The sequence below is a fragment of the Trachypithecus francoisi genome, unplaced genomic scaffold, assembly GCF_009764315.1.
Source record: "Trachypithecus francoisi isolate TF-2019V2 unplaced genomic scaffold, Tfra_2.0 Lachesis_group1, whole genome shotgun sequence".
In the NCBI taxonomy this organism is placed as follows: Eukaryota; Metazoa; Chordata; class Mammalia; order Primates; family Cercopithecidae; genus Trachypithecus; species Trachypithecus francoisi.
In genome coordinates, this window is record NW_022681454.1 from 46,339,368 (window position 1) to 46,355,524 (window position 16,157).

Below are 16,157 nucleotides of genomic sequence, written 5' to 3' on the forward strand. Positions count from 1 at the left end.
CAGCTGTTATTTCTATTATCAGATGCTTTAGATGAGCTTAGTTCTTTTGAAAGGCTGTATAGTATTCTGTTGCTCAGATGTAGCATGATTTACCTCCTCACTTTTCAAGGAGTTTATACGTTGTTTCCAAGCCTTTGCTATTCCTTTTTTTTTTTTCCCGAGATGGAGTCCCGCTCTGTCGCCCAGGCTGGAGTGCAGTGGCGTGATCTCGGCTCACTGTAAGCTCCGCCTCCCGGGTTCACATCATTCTTCTGCCTCAGCCTCCCCAGTAGCTGGGACTACAGGCGCCTGCTACCACACCCAGCTGATTTTTTGTATTTTTAGTGGAGACGAGGTTTCAAGTTGAAATATGTCTCTTTGTATCCGATTCTGGTTTACATGTAGTGTACATCATCTGTAGGTTTAGCTTCTAGAAGTAAAATTGCTGGGTAAAAGAACATTTTACTTTTTTTTTTGAGATGGAGTTTTGCTCTTGTCGCCCAAGCTGGAGTGCAGTGGCGCAATCTCGGCCCACTACAACCTCCGTCTCCCAGGTTCAAGAGATTCTCCTGCCTCAGTCTCCCATGTAGCTGGGATTACAGGCGCGAGCCACCACGCCCGACTAATTTTTGTATTTTTAGTAGAGATGAGGTTTTACCGTGTTGGCCAGGCTGGTCTCCAACTCCTGACCTTAGGTGATCCCCCCACCTCGGCCTCCCAAAGTGCTGGGATTACAGACGTGGGCCATCGTGCCCACCCACGTTTGACATTTTGATAGACAAAACCAGGCTGCCTTCCAGATAAGTGATACAAGTTCCAGTCATTCTAACAAAGATGGAAAGTTTGGTAGCACACCATGTTTCCCCACATCTTCACCAATACAGCATTATCAAACTGTTTTTATCTTTCCCAGTCTAATAGATATAAAATGATATCTCATTACAGGTATAATTTTCGATTCTATTTGAGGATTTTTTCTATGCTTACAAGCCATTTTTTTTTTGTTACCAAAAATATTCTCCTATATTTTCTTTTAAAAGTTTTATGGCTGTTTTTCACATTATATGTTTTCATCCATATGGAATTTATTTTGGCGATAGCAGCAGCGACCCAGTTGTCCCCACATCTTTACCTAATAATTCAGCTTTCCCCCCACAGAAACGAAATCCTCTCTGTATCATATACAAATTCCTGTATGTTCTAGGGTCTACTTCTAAGCTCTCTTCTGTTTAATAACATTTAGATTTCCATATAAAAATCTGAGTCATAACATACTAGAAGGAGGTATGAGTGAATTCATTTAGAGCATTTGAATCTTGTTTCCACACGTGATAAAAACCAAAAACTTAAAAGAATTTGTACATTTTACTACATAAAATATAATAAAAAGTTTCTGTAAGTAATAGAAAGATCATAGGTTACTTTGTTCCATTTGGAAATACAATTTCAATGTCTTTCACAATTTATGTTTATATCCTGTAATTTATTCTACTTCAGAAATGTATCCTATATATATTTATATACATGACCAGATATATGATCAAGGATATTCGTTGCCTTATTGTTGATATTTATAAAATCAAAAACAAAATAAATGTCCATACTAACAGAATGATTAAACTCTGGTAAACCAATATATATGATATAGCAACAGAATCAAGTTGCCATATAGTATGATCTGATTTCTGTTTAAAAATACCTATATCTATAAATACACATGGAGATATTTTTCTATTAACAATGTTTGAAGATTATAATTACAGAAAACATTGCATTTCTGAAATTAAAAAAGAATCTTTACAACAAGCATATGTTACTTTTGTTATAAAAGATCCACATCAATTATTGCTAATACTACTAAGGAAATTAGAAAACTGGCCATAACAAATATTGGGCTTTTAATGGCATATGGGGCCTCAGGCTGTTCATCACTTAGGGACTGTACTCACAACACACTCTAAATCAAGGATATTTTATGTTGGACCCATGAACAACCACATAATGGACCCCCCAGATTGTATTCCAGGTATGTGTGATGGTGCTTTTTTCTAGGGAAAATGTCCATACTTTTTTTTTCTCCTTTGAAAAGATGGGTCTTGTTCTCTTGCTCAGGCTGGAGTGCAGTGGCTGTTCACAGGCACAGTCATACTGCTTGGTGGCCTCAAACTCCTGGGCTCAAATGAATCTATAGCCTCAGCCTACCAAGTAACTGGGAGTAGAGGCATGCATCGCCACATCCAGCTTCATCCATAATTTTTTGACAAATTCACAAAGAGGTCTATATCTCTCCGAAGTGTTAAGAGTGTCTGTTTTAAATGCCAGTGATTTTTAAATGCCACCTTTTACCTCAAAGGCTGAAATGAATTCTGGGCTAATCTAAATCTGTAAATAGCAATGTTTTCCCAGCTGGCTTCTTGTGTTCATCTCAATGTGCAATATTTGTATTCTGACTTGCCAACTATGTTAGTGTTTTTCCCTACTTTAAGCCCAGAAGCATATTATCCTTTCTTGCTTACAGAGTAAGAGCTGTGATGGGAACGTTGCCCAGGTGAGAAGCAGAAGCGCGATAAGTAATCCACCAAAACATGAGCAGGTAATTGAAGCACAGACTCTGACAGTGCTTAAGGAAGACTTTGTGAGGCAATGCTAACACTTCCAAGTGAACCAAGAATTAGCTAGGGGAAAAAAATACAGTGATACAAACCAGATAGGACTACAATTACCTTCAGGTCCTTTGAATACACAAGTTATTTTCTTTTGGTAGTAGCTGAACCCTCTTTAAAATTTGAGAATTCTCCTAGGATGCAGAGTCACATGACTGAAATGACACAGATAACTAAACACTGGGACAAAGTACATTGAAAAGAACACAGCGTTTGCACTCAGAAAACCTAAGTACAAATCTTGGAAAGTCACTTAACTTCTTTTTTTTTTTTTTTGAGACAGAGTCTCGCTCTGTTGCCCAGTATCTTCCTCATTTACAAAGTGAAGGAAATAAGAGTAGCGAATATGTTCCACACGATAGCCTGTACTGTTTTTTCAATATTCAGCAGGAGCAAATACAATATATACATGAAAACTGTAAGCTTTAGTTCACTATTTTTTAAAGCCAAACAACAAAAAGCTTTACAGGTGTTGGGAATTACTGAATATTTTAGGCTTGAGATAATTTTTGGACATTATTTTTTCATTCTTAAGAGAAACTTTGGAAAATATTTACAGGCACCAGGACTTGCTAGAGCTATGAAATACTACTAAAAATTTAATTGTGGTGCTCCTGTAACTTCCACTTTTCTTTGCAAATGAACTTCTTTTGTATATTTAGCTCATTTCCAGTTTTCCCCTACTGGCCCCAAACTGACCAAGGCTACTTAGTTATGCTTGTTAGAGTTGGCTACACCATACAAGCAACCATCTATTCTTATTTGATTTTCCAGGTGCTTCAAGGCTCTACCTGAACCAAAACATTTCTCTCACCTAAATTTATTGGCTAGAAATTCTCACTTTTAGTCATTAATGAGTTAAACTGCAAAGGTGTTATCTTTAGAAAGTCATAGTTAAAATTCACTTTATTTTCTAGCTTTCTCTCTTCACACCTTAATGTGGATTAGTTTATCAGATTAGTTAGTTGTCATTTTAAACCCTGAGGGAGAGAGATACTGGAGCTGCACATTCTAATTAATGAAGGGGAAGTGGGAAAGAGGGGAAGACAGTTTCGATGATGAGTGGAAGAGAGAGAGAGGAATTTGGTGGGGGAGAGGTATGTGGTATGAGGGTGGCCCTCGGGGCTAATGATACCAAGGGAGGGGAAGAAGGAAGTATATGTAGTACTAAAGGGGTGTGGCACTGAAGTCAAACTGCCTAATTCACAATTTTTACTAGGGTTGGTCCTGTCTCTGACTCATTTCTACTACTTGTCCTGGCAAGTTATGTAACTGCCTATTCAGTTTGGTTGAAGGGAATATGGCAAATAAGCATAACCTTTCTGTTTTTTTGAAACTTAGCCATGTTAGAACATATACTAAGTAATTTAATGTGAATATGCTCTAATCCTGACCCATAGGGACTTGCCTTAGGGTTCATGGCTGCTCATCTTGATTTGTAAAAGTGTTCCCAGAAATGAAGACCAAGACAGAAGTTAAGTTTTCTAGTTTATCTTCTGGCTTAAAGAGTGTGATTTCATATTGTCTGATGGGAGTGAGCTGCTGTGCAAGAAAATTGATCATTAAGGGCTTTGTTAGGTGGAATTAGAGCATTTAATTTAAACAGGTATCACTTGAAAATAATTTTTTTTAAGTTGATCATCTTGCTTTTTACATCTCCCCCTATAATGTCCAGTAGAAAACTTAGGAGGAAAATGGTCATATCTACAGAGACTAGTTGTTAGTTTAGGGCCAGACCCAGACTTAACGATATTCATATTAAAAGGGGAACTTGCCACGTTCAACAACATGAAGAGGGGAAATTTGTCTTAGAGAGCTGAATCGATTAGGATAAGTAGTTCTTCAGCTATTCTAAGAAGTTAGAGAACTGTAAAATATTACACACATATGATGTAAGCATTGTATTTTCACTAACAACCTACCATTATGCATTCATTAGCCAATCTTTTGATGCTAGGCCAAGGCCTCTTGACCATGGATCTACTGTTGGGAGTTCTAGATTGTCTTATTTACATAAATACTTTCCATAATGCAAAACCTACAGTTTTTTGTTTTAGTTTTTGTTAAAGGGAACATATAACTTGAGGACAGTTGTGAAACAATATGAGTTTAGAATGCTTCCATTAAATTTATTTTTGCAATTTATTCTGGTTTTCTTGCCCATAGTAATTTATTGCAATGATTAGTCTTTCCATAGCATTCAATTTCATTTTTACAAAATGAAGAGAGATTAATACTGCATACAAAGTCTTGGAGTGTGGAGAGGAAAAAAAAAAAAAGACTTTTTTACCCTTCTAATGATATGGTTATTACAGTATACCATGAATATGAACCTGAAGAAGTATAAACTCTACTGCCTTTAATCAAAGAATATACTCCAATTACTCAGCTTTCCATAAGCATTCTCTTGCTTTCTTGTTTGAATAATCTTCCTTTCTCTGGTCCAGTTCTCTTAATGGGAAAGTCTTCTTAATAGCAGCTTGAATTGGATTAAAAGTTGGATAAAAGTGTTAGGTAAAAGTCCTGGGTTGGATATTGTTGAGCTACTGTCTTGGACTTTTAATCCAAGACTTTTATTGGATAAAAGTCTTCTCAATAGCAGCTTCAAGCTTCTCTTCACCAATAGCAACTTGAATTGGATGAAGAGTTAAAGTATCTGTAAACCAAACATCACCTTCTTCATAACCCCATCAGTTTTTCTACAAAGTAGATTCCAGTTATATTAATAATGCAAATTTAGGCCAAGCAAGGTGGATCACACTTGTAAACCCAGCACTTTGGGAGGCTAAGTAGGAGTATCACTTGAGCCCAGGAGTTTGAGATCAGCCTGGGCAACAGTCTGTAGACCCCATCTCTACAAAAAAATTTAAAAATTAGCCAGGTGTAGTGGGGTGCACCTATAGTACCAGCAACTTGGGAGGCTGAGATGGGAGGATTGTTTGAGCCTGAAAGGTAGAGGCTGCTGTGATCTGTGATGATGCCACTGCACTCCAGCCTGGGTGACAGAGTGAGACCCTCTCATAAGAACTCCAGACACCCAAAAATTTCTTACCACTCCCAATATTTCCAGGATTTTTCAAGAGATATTCATATGTGCTCTGTAAACTTTATCTTTGTTTTTCCATTTAGACCTCCTAAAAGTTTAATACCTGAATGTCACTTACTGTAGAGTTTTCTGACATGTCTACTGCTGCTCTTATGCCTTCTGTGACAGAATTAATGTTGATGTCATAGGGATTGTCTCTCAGTGATTCCCAAACTGCCTACCAAAGAGCTAGAGCTGGGCTGGGCTTAACTACAGAAGAGAGGCCACCACTGTGCCATACTTTGTCACTTGGTTCTTGAAGCAGCACCAATTGTGTTCACTGTATCACAAAGTCTCTGATGAAATTAACTATTTTATATGGATTATCACCCTACACACACCCATGCATGCACACACACACACTCACACACATTCATACATTCATTACCTATCTTTTAACCAAAAGTAACACACATCTGTGCATAAACTCATCCACCAGCCCTTTCTTTGAGAAATCACCAGCCCTTTCTTTCAGGAAATAGCTAGACTCTGATAATCAGAGTATTGCAAGGGGATGGAAGGGGAATACCTTAATTTAGATAAGATAAAAGAGATATCTTTTTATTTAAAGCACTGTCACCTACTTTGGGCATGTGATCATATTTTTCTCAGAATATGAACTCTTTTAGGCCAGTGCATCAGAATGACTCGTAGCCCCAAGTAACGGAGTATCTGATAAGAAGTGGCTTAAACAGAAAGGGTTATTTTCTCACGTTAGAAACCAGGTAGTAGGCAACTGCTTCTGACACTGCAGTAGCTCAACAATATCCAATCCAGGATCACTTCAATTATCTTTACCTTCCTCCTAAAGTCATAACAGGACTGCAGCAATTCCAGACATTCTATCCTCTTTCAAGACCAAAAGAATGATGGAAAACTATGTGTCTAGTCTTGGCTGTTCCTTTTCCTTTTTTTAATGTAGAAAAACTAAGACTTTCCCCCAAAAGACTTCTCTCCAGTATTCTTTCACCTACATATTGATGTCATATTATGTCATATGACCAGAATTATGTCATATAATCACTTCTGATTGCAAGGAAAGCAAGCAAACAAGTATATAGCTTTTCTAGCCTTTAGGAAAGGTAGGCACGAGAAGAAGGGATTGAAAATATATGTTAGTTTACTTAGGTAACTGTAAGCCTCTCCCACTTTAGTATCCCCAGCACGGGGGTACGATAGGCAGAGTTAATGTTCACTGAGTGGTGAGGGTAGGGTGAACAGGTTATTTGGATGTAGTAACAATAAGTTTTTCCATTAATCACTAATTAAATAAACAAGAAAGATCTTTATGAACTATTTCAATTTAACAAACAATTTTAGATGATTCTTTGGTTTTTGAATAATAAAATAAGATTTTCATAAAATAATGTGTCAATTTTATTTATATCACCTAATAATATTAATAACACATTCAACTATAACCACAGTAGTAAGATAAAAATATAAATGTTATCAACTAAAATGTAAAAATCTTATAAAAGATTAAATTTTATGTGATGTATCATTGTTTTCTCAGCTACTATAGAAAGTTTCCTATCAAATTACTAGTCTTTCAGGGCTCATTGGTTTAGTTCCCAATTCCTGTTTGACGGTCATCAGTGCCAGGCCACTGCCTCTCTCTTTTCTCACAGTGTCGTTCGTATAAGTGGTTTTTTTAGATGACAGATGATTATTTCAGTCTTGTTCTAGCTATAGATTAAGTCAAGCAAAATGGAATAGCTTTAAGGAAAAGGAGGCCTGTTTTGGGAGAGCAAAGAACCAAGGTACTTATTTGATATGATCATGAATAAAGATAAGGTTCATTTAATTTTGGTAAAACCAAGGTTCTAAGTTTTTATTTGCAAAATATGTATGCAAAAACCTTTGCTTGATTTTTGTCTGTTTCAAACTACTATAGTAATCACTTTCTAAATAGCATGTATTTATATTAGTAATATGGCATCTAGTCCTTGAAAATTATGCTAATTTTATACTGTACTTATAACAAAGTAAGCAAAAATGTATTAGCAAATTTGCCTTGTACTTATAAATTTCTTCTTCCCAAAAGGGATTTTTAATTTTGAAAGACCTAGAGATTACATTTGACTTATTTTTTCTATGTTTTCCTAAATGCATTTTATATTTGCTATTACTTTCATTTTTACGGATGACAATAAATGATTTCTTGTACTTTTGAAGACAAAGAAAAAAGCCTATAGATTCAGTATGAAACTCTTGAGAATTCCTATACCTGATAAATAATATTTTAACAAAAAATAAGTTCCTATTTGGACATCAATTGTGCAAACCACTTGATTCACATGCCTCTGCAGTATTAGAATACATATATATATATATATGGCTTACAATGTTTTCTAATTTCCAGAAACTTATCAGTGCCAGCAAATAACACATAAGAACATACAGCTCCGTTGGTGTGTCCAATTAATAATGTTTTTAAAAATTGATAGTTTAGGCCGGGTGCGGTGGCTCACACCTGTAATCCCAGCACTTTGGGAGGCCGAGGCCGGTGGATCACGAGGTCAGGAGATCAAGACCATCCTGGCTAACACCTGGTGAAACTCCGTCTCTACTAAGAATACAAAAAAATTAGCCGGGCATGGTGGCGGGCGCCTGTAGTCCCAGCTACTCAGGAGGCTGAGGCAGGAGAATGGCGTGAACCCGGAAGGCGGAGCTTGCAATGATCCGAGATTGCGGCATTGTACTCCAGCCTGGGTGACAGAGCGAGACTCCGTCTCAAAAAAAAAAACAAAACAAAACAAAACAAAAAAAAATTGATAGTCTATTCAAAGACACATATAAGTTGTATAAAGAGTTTAGAGTTCCTATACTTCATCTTCACCAAAATAACACACACACACACACAAAATAACTGGGGAAAAAAAAAGATAGCTCAGTTATACAAAACAACCAGAATAAACATAACAAAATTCTGCTGGGGAAATGTAGCATGATTGAAATATCATTGATTGCATTTTGACAACATGCTTACCATTTTTTTTTGTTATTTTTGTGCTCGTGAACATACATAATTTTGAAGAATCTCGACTTAATTTCTTTATTACAGCACTAATATAATCTGTATTGGACATTTTTATTATATTTCTATTAACACATTACTAATTTCAACCTTTGGAAGGTTGGATTGCTTTGCCTATGGTGGTTATTCGATAGATATTGAATTTCCTTTTATTATATGTGTTGAAATTATTTCTCTTCCTGTTTTAGGGAGTAGAGCTGATCTTTCCACTTTTTTCTGTAGTTTTTTTTTTTTTTTTCAGACAAGGGTATGTCCATATGCCATAGGAAATTCAAATAGGCATGGTACAATACCCTCTGATTGTCTGCTAGTACAAATCTAGCAGTTCTGGGAATAAGTTGAATCCATAAAATGCAAAGTAATTTTTCACTTGAAATAGAAGAGGGGCAGCTAATTTAATGTGTATCCAAAAGATAATATTAATTTAGAACTGAAGCAAAACACCATTTATTGAAAGACAACTGACTATGAAATAGGATTCTCCTGTGGCATTAGAGTAGGCTTTGCACTCTGGGAGAATCTTAGAAGGGCCACAAAGAAACTCTCACCTTCCTTTGATTTCACAATTCTAGGTCAAATCAGGCTGTTTGTCCCCAGGAAGCAGGGATATTTTGGGGTTAACTTGGTGTATGGTTGTCATGTGTTACATTTTTCTTTCTCTCTCCTACCAACTTCGCATTCTGAGCTCCATTCAAAGAAATGTGTGTCCACCTGAGTTATTGTCCATGTTGCATGGAGTAGAGGGCAGGGTTTAATTATTTATACAATCTCAAACTCCTTAGCTCCCATTAAAATCTTGTTAGAAAAAAATTGATTTCAATGTGATTATTTAGGTTTTTAGCATTTTAAAAATGATCTTTGACTATCGTAGGATTTTTTAAATAGAGAAATTAAAATATTTGATAAAGTTGCAAATTTAAAATTTTAATAATTACAATTTAGAAGAAGTACAGAAAACGATGCAAAATTAAGGCAAATTAAGAACATTAAGACCACTGATTTACTTTTTTTTTAGATGGAGTCTCGCTCTGTCATGCAAGCTGGAATGCAGTGGCCTGATCTCAGCTGACTGCAACCTCTGCCTCCTGGGTTCAAGCAATTCTCCTGCCTCAGCCTCCCGAGTAGCTGGGACTACAGATGTGTGCCACCACACCTTGCTAATTTTTGTATGTTTGGTAGAAACGGGGTTTCGCCATGTTGACCAGGCTGGTCTCAAACTCCTGACCTCAAGTGATCCGCTCACCTTGGCCTCCCAAAGTGCTGGGATTACAGGTGTGAGCCACAGTGTCCGCCCAACTTTTATGCAAAGGATATTTAGTCTAATTATGAATTTGTTTCCAAACATACTGTTTACTAAAAGTACACATTTTCTTTAAGTTGGCTTAACTAGTAACTCATAAAAACAGGCCACGGACGGTGTCTCACACTGGTAATCCCAGCAGTTTGGGAGGCAGGCGGATCACTTGAGACCCAGAGTTCAAGAGCAACCTGGGCAACATAGCAAGACCTCTATCTACAAAAAATAAAAATAATGAGTCTGCGTGGTGGCAGGAATTGGTAGTCCCAACTACTTGGGAGGCTGAGGCGGGAGGATCACTTGAGCCTAGGAGTTTGAGGTTACAGTGAGCTATGATCATGCCAATGAACTCCAGATTGGGTGACAGAGCAAGACCCTGTCTCTTAAAAAAAAAAAAAAATCCAAAACATAAGAAATATATGTCTGATTTTAAAAATATTTTTCTTTTAGTGTATCTGAGAACTGAAAAACTTAAAAATTGTCCAGTAATTATTATGGTAGTTAATATTTTTAATGGAAATATAATCTCTGGAATTAAATTTTCTCATTTGTTAAATGATAAGTATCTTCAAGGTGGCCAGACTTTGTTATATTAAATTGTATCCCAAAACATTGTTATGTGAAATAAAACAAGACATAGAAGAGTGCATATGGGAAATATAAGAAAAATGTGTGTCTCTGTGTGTGTGTACACATATCCATGTTTGCTTTTATTTATATAAAGAATTACTGAGAGGATTCAGACTATAAAAATGGTTATTTGTAGAGAACTGGGAAGAATGAGGTAAATGTGCCTGGCAAAAGGTTCAAGACTTCTTACTGTATGCTGGTATCTTTTGCTTTTTGAAACATATGAAATTACCTAGTCATAAAAAAAAAACCCAAAAACCAAGCACCTTATACAGGAGGAGAAACACCTGAGAAAGGAAAATGGAGATGCGGGGAAGGAAATAGAGATGGGAAAGTTTCTTGTAGATGGCTTGTGTTTTCTCTGAGGCTAAGGAGTGGGATAATCTGCTGGTCCAATGTACTGCTGTAGTAGTAACATAAACTTTCTATCTTTCTTCCTATTCTTTGTCATATATCTTGTTCAATTAAAGATACAATCTTACTGGCAGAAAATATTGGGTGGGTTTTCAAGTTGGATTTGTATTTTCCATATGCCTTTTTTAGATTATATCACATTTATTAACTTAGAAATAATTATTAAGAATAAAAGTGTCATCCTTATTTCACTCACTTCCAGTGTTTTTTGAATGACTTCACTGTTCCTCTAATGTTGATGTTTTAATACATGTAATGATAGAATTGGTAATCTATCATTATCTAGTAAAGCCATTGCTTTTTGTTTGCCTATAAGGTCTGAATAGCTTTTTCCTTAACAAATCTGTATCTTCAGGATTTTCTGTTTAAAATGCTTCATTATGTCACAGGTTGGAACTTGAAGTGCAAGATGTCAATCAAGACAAAAAGTTCTCTTATTTTCTCCTCCATGAACCTTTTTCCCTCTTTTCATTCATTACAAATATTTGCTGCTATAAAACTCTTATAAATTGCATTTTAATAAATACTCTCAAATATGGAAAACAATAATTAAGCTGAAAATTGTCTATGATTTGAATGTTCACAAATATTTTAACCTTTGAAAATAAGCATTTACAATTCAAATAGCGCTTCAGGTCTTTTAAGAGAACAATGAAAAACAACACACAGAAACACAATCATAGTTTACGGCCTTTATTCTCCATCTCAGGTTATCTCTTTGTAGAAGCAACCACTTTAATTCTTCCAGCTCTTTCTTCTGATTTTTATCTTCATGTTTCTAAACAACATCATTAGACTGCTATTGAAAGGCAGAGTAGCAAGGTGGTCAAGAGCTGCTGGTATTTAAATCCCAGCTCTCCCACTGCCATTCCTTTTCATTCTGGATATTATTTCTTAACCAAAGCACAATTGATACTTTGTGCCAGATAATAATTTGTGGCAGGGAGCTGTATTTTGCATTATAGGATGTTTAGCAGCATCCCTGGCCTCTACCCACTAGATGCCAGCACTGCCACCCCAGCTATCACAACTAAAAATGTCAAATGTCCCCTGGGGTCGGGAGCAGTATCACCCCAGTTGAAAACCACTGATCTTGGGGAAATTAACTAAGTTTTCTGTGCTTTTACTCACTCATCAGCAAACTTGGAATTAGTAATACCAACTATAGATTAGTAATACCAGTTATAGATTACTACCTTATTAATATAGGTATTAATAATACCAACCTTAATTCCAATTAACTTGGAATTAATACCAACCTTAATCCTAATATCATGGATAGTATTTGTGAGGCACTTACTGCCTAGACGACAAAAAATATTCTATGTTTACTCAATAAAATGGCATTGAACATTTTTCATCTCTATGTTTTATCCATTAGACTTCCATGCCCCTGTTTTTCCAGTTCAATGATCTCAATTTCAATTTTGTCAATATTCAGCCTTTATAACGATTGCAACCATGTAATTACTCAAAACTGAGTTGCATAGTGTATTCGTATTATATGAATTTTCTTGTGCTATTTTATTTTCCTTCTAGAGTAAATAATTGTCCTTTTTTGTTTGCTTGCTTGGTTTTCTGTGTACCTAAATATCCCTAAACTATCAGAAACATTAATCTCCTCTCAAGAAGGCTGGCAAACAAGTTTTTCCATTTCAGGGACTTTCTTATTAGAGCTTTGCATTCTCCTACTCCAATATGTACTTGTTCTTTAGGCCTGCTGCATAAATGTCATTCTGGAATTTCTTTGTACCCTTGTTCTGGGGATTCTTTTTATCTTTATTGTGTGTTTGATCCTTTATTTCTGAGTCTTATGTCCTTTTCCTTCTAGTTTGCTCTTTTGATTTAATGGACTACATCTTTCGTTTTAATTTAAAAAAAATTTTTTTTGAGACAGGGTTTTACTCTGTCACCCAGGCTAGAGTGGAGTGCCACCATCACAGCTCACTTCAGTGAGCTCAGGCTCAAGCAGTCCTCCTACCTCAGCCTCCCAAGCAGCTGGTATTACAATTGTGCACCATCACATCCGGCCAATTATTTTCTGTAGAGATGGGTGGTTGCGGGGGTTCTCACTACGTTGCTCAGCTTGTCTCAAATTCTGGGCTCAAACACAAACCTCCCACCTCCGCATCCCAAACAACTGGGATTACATGTGTAAGCCACTATACTGGGCCTAAAAATGCATTTATACTACATATAATGTTGGAAATTATTTTCCCTCAAAATATTAAAAGCAGCGCTCTACTGTCTCTGGACTTTCAGAATTGCAGCTGAAAAGTCTAGTTCCTGAGTTTTTAAATGTAAATTGTTTTCCCTCAGTGGAAGGTTTGGGATCTTTATCCCAAAAGTTTTGTCTGGTGCTTAGACATTTCACAATAATTAACCTACTATAGATCTTTTAAAATCATGCTGGGCACTGGAAATTCAGGTCTTCAGTTTAAGAAATGTTCTTGCATTGTAACTCCATTAACTACCTGCCCCACCCCCACCCTAGTGTAGTATCTCTGTTCTCTCTCTGTGGTGCTACCATTAATCAGATGCTAAATAAACCTCTAATTTTCTTATGCTTCTTCTTGCTAATTTTATTCTTATTGTCTTCCCCCTTGCATTTTCTGAGAAATATCTTAGATGTCATCCTTCCTTTTTCCCCTGAATTTTTATGTCCTATTTTTAATTTACAGGAGCTCTTTCTGGTTCTTTGAATGATTCTTTTTAAAAACACACAGTATTACCTGGGCATGATGGCTTGTGCCTTTAATCACAGCTACTCAGGAGGCTGAGGTGAGAAGATCACTTGAGCCCAGGAGTTTGAGGTAGCAGTGAGCTATGAGTGTCACTGCACTCCAGCCTGGGCAATATATAATACACACACACACATGCATACACACACAATATTATGTTATGTTACCTAGCATACAATATCTTCTTTCATCTCTTTGAAGGTGACAGTGATACTTTATTTACTTCAAATGATGTTTTTTGCTGTTTATTGTTATCTTCTCTCTCATGTTAGAGGTTTCCCTCAAATGACTTGTGATCTTTGTCTACCCTTTTGTGTTTAAGAATGAGTTGCTACATCATAACCCCATCATACATCATGGAGTGTATTTGGTTATGATGTAGTAACTCATTCTTAAACACAAATGCAAGGTTGCCTTACCATTTAAAAAGTAATCAATGTAACTTAGCTTATCAACAGACTAAAAACAAAAACAACATATGGTCTCTTGTGTCATCCCCTCCCAAAGCATTTGAAATAAATGTAATAACTATTCAAGATTCAAAAAAAGAAAAATAAAACCCAGCAAATTAGGAGTAGAAGATAACATCCTCAACCTGATAAAGGATATCCACAAAAAAACTAGAGCTAATATACTTAATAGTGAAAGATGTTTATTTTCTTTTAAAAATCAGGAACAAAGAAAATACATTTGTTCTAACAACTTCTGTGTATCAGTCAGGGTTCTCCAGAGAAACACAACCAATAGGATGGATCTCTCTCCCATCTGACTCCATAATCCATATTATGATATCAAATATCCATAATATCTGAGATATTAGAGGAATTGGCTGACATGATTATGGAGGCTGAAAAGACCCACAACATGCTATCTGCAGGTTGGAGACCCATGAAAGAAAGTGGTATAATTGGCCGGGCACGGTGGCTCAAGCCTGTAATCCCAGCACTTTGGGAGGCCGAGACGGGCGGATCACGAGGTCAGGAGATCGAGACCATCCTGGCTAACACGGTGAAACCCCGTCTCTACTAAAAATACAAAAAACTAGCTGGGCGAGGTGGCAGGCGCCTGTAGTCCCAGCTACTCGGGAGGCTGAGGCAGGAGAATGGCGTAAACCTGGGAGGCGGAGCTTGCAGTGAGCTGAGATCTGGCCACTGCACTCCAGTCCGGGGGACAGAGCGAGACTCCGCCTCAAAAAAAAAAAAAAAAAAAAAAAAAAGAAAGTGGTATAATTTCAGTCCGAGTCTGAAGGCCTGAGAATCAGGGGAGAATCAGTGCAAATCTTAGTCCGAGGGCAAGAGAAGTCCAATGTTCCAGCTCAAACAGGCAGACAGGAAGAAAAGGAGGGAGTTTCTCTTTCCTCTGTCATTTTGTTCTATTCAGGCCCTCAACAGATTGGATGATGCCCACCCACACTGAATCCACTGATTCAAATGCTCATCTCATTCAAATACATCCTCATAGACACATGCAGAAATAATGGTGAATTTGTGCACACTTTGGCACAATCAAGTTGACACATATTTTGTTAAATCATATATTAACTGCCCTGTTCAGAGCAATGAGGCAAGAAAAAGAAATAAGAGATATACAGATTATAAAGGAAGAAATAAAACTATCAGCATTCTCAGATGGTATAATTTGCCCCCCTTCCCCTCCCAAAGATTATTTAAAATTCTACCAAAATTAATAAGTGAGTTTAGCCAGGTCACAGAACATAAGATTAACATACAAAAGTAAGTTGTATTTCTTAGCCATAGGTCTGACTTAAAAAAATTGCATTTCTCTACATATTTGTAATTAAACAATTAGAAATTGACATTTAAAAAATATAACAATAGCATCAAAAAGGATGAATAATAAGGGATAAATCTAAGAAAATGTGGAAAATTTCTATATTGAAACCTATAAGACATTGGTGAGAGAAATGAAAGAAGACTTAATAAGTGGAGAAACATATCATGTTTATGGATTCAAAGACTCTTTTTAATGGGTAAATTTATCTCACATGTATCTATAGAATCTGTGCAATTTCAGTCAAGATCTAAGTAGCTTTTTGAGTGGAAATTGATAGGCATATTCTAAACTTTGTTTTGAAATGCAAAGGACCTGGTATAAGCAAAATGATTTTAAAACAGAAAAACAAGAAAGGCCTCACACTGTCTGATTTCAGTACTTATTCAACTGCAGTATTCAAGACAGTGTAGTATTGGGAGTAAGGATAGATATATAGATAAAGATAGTGCAGAAAGATGCCCACATATATACAATTAAATGATCCCAACAAAGATGACAGAGTAATTTCATGAGG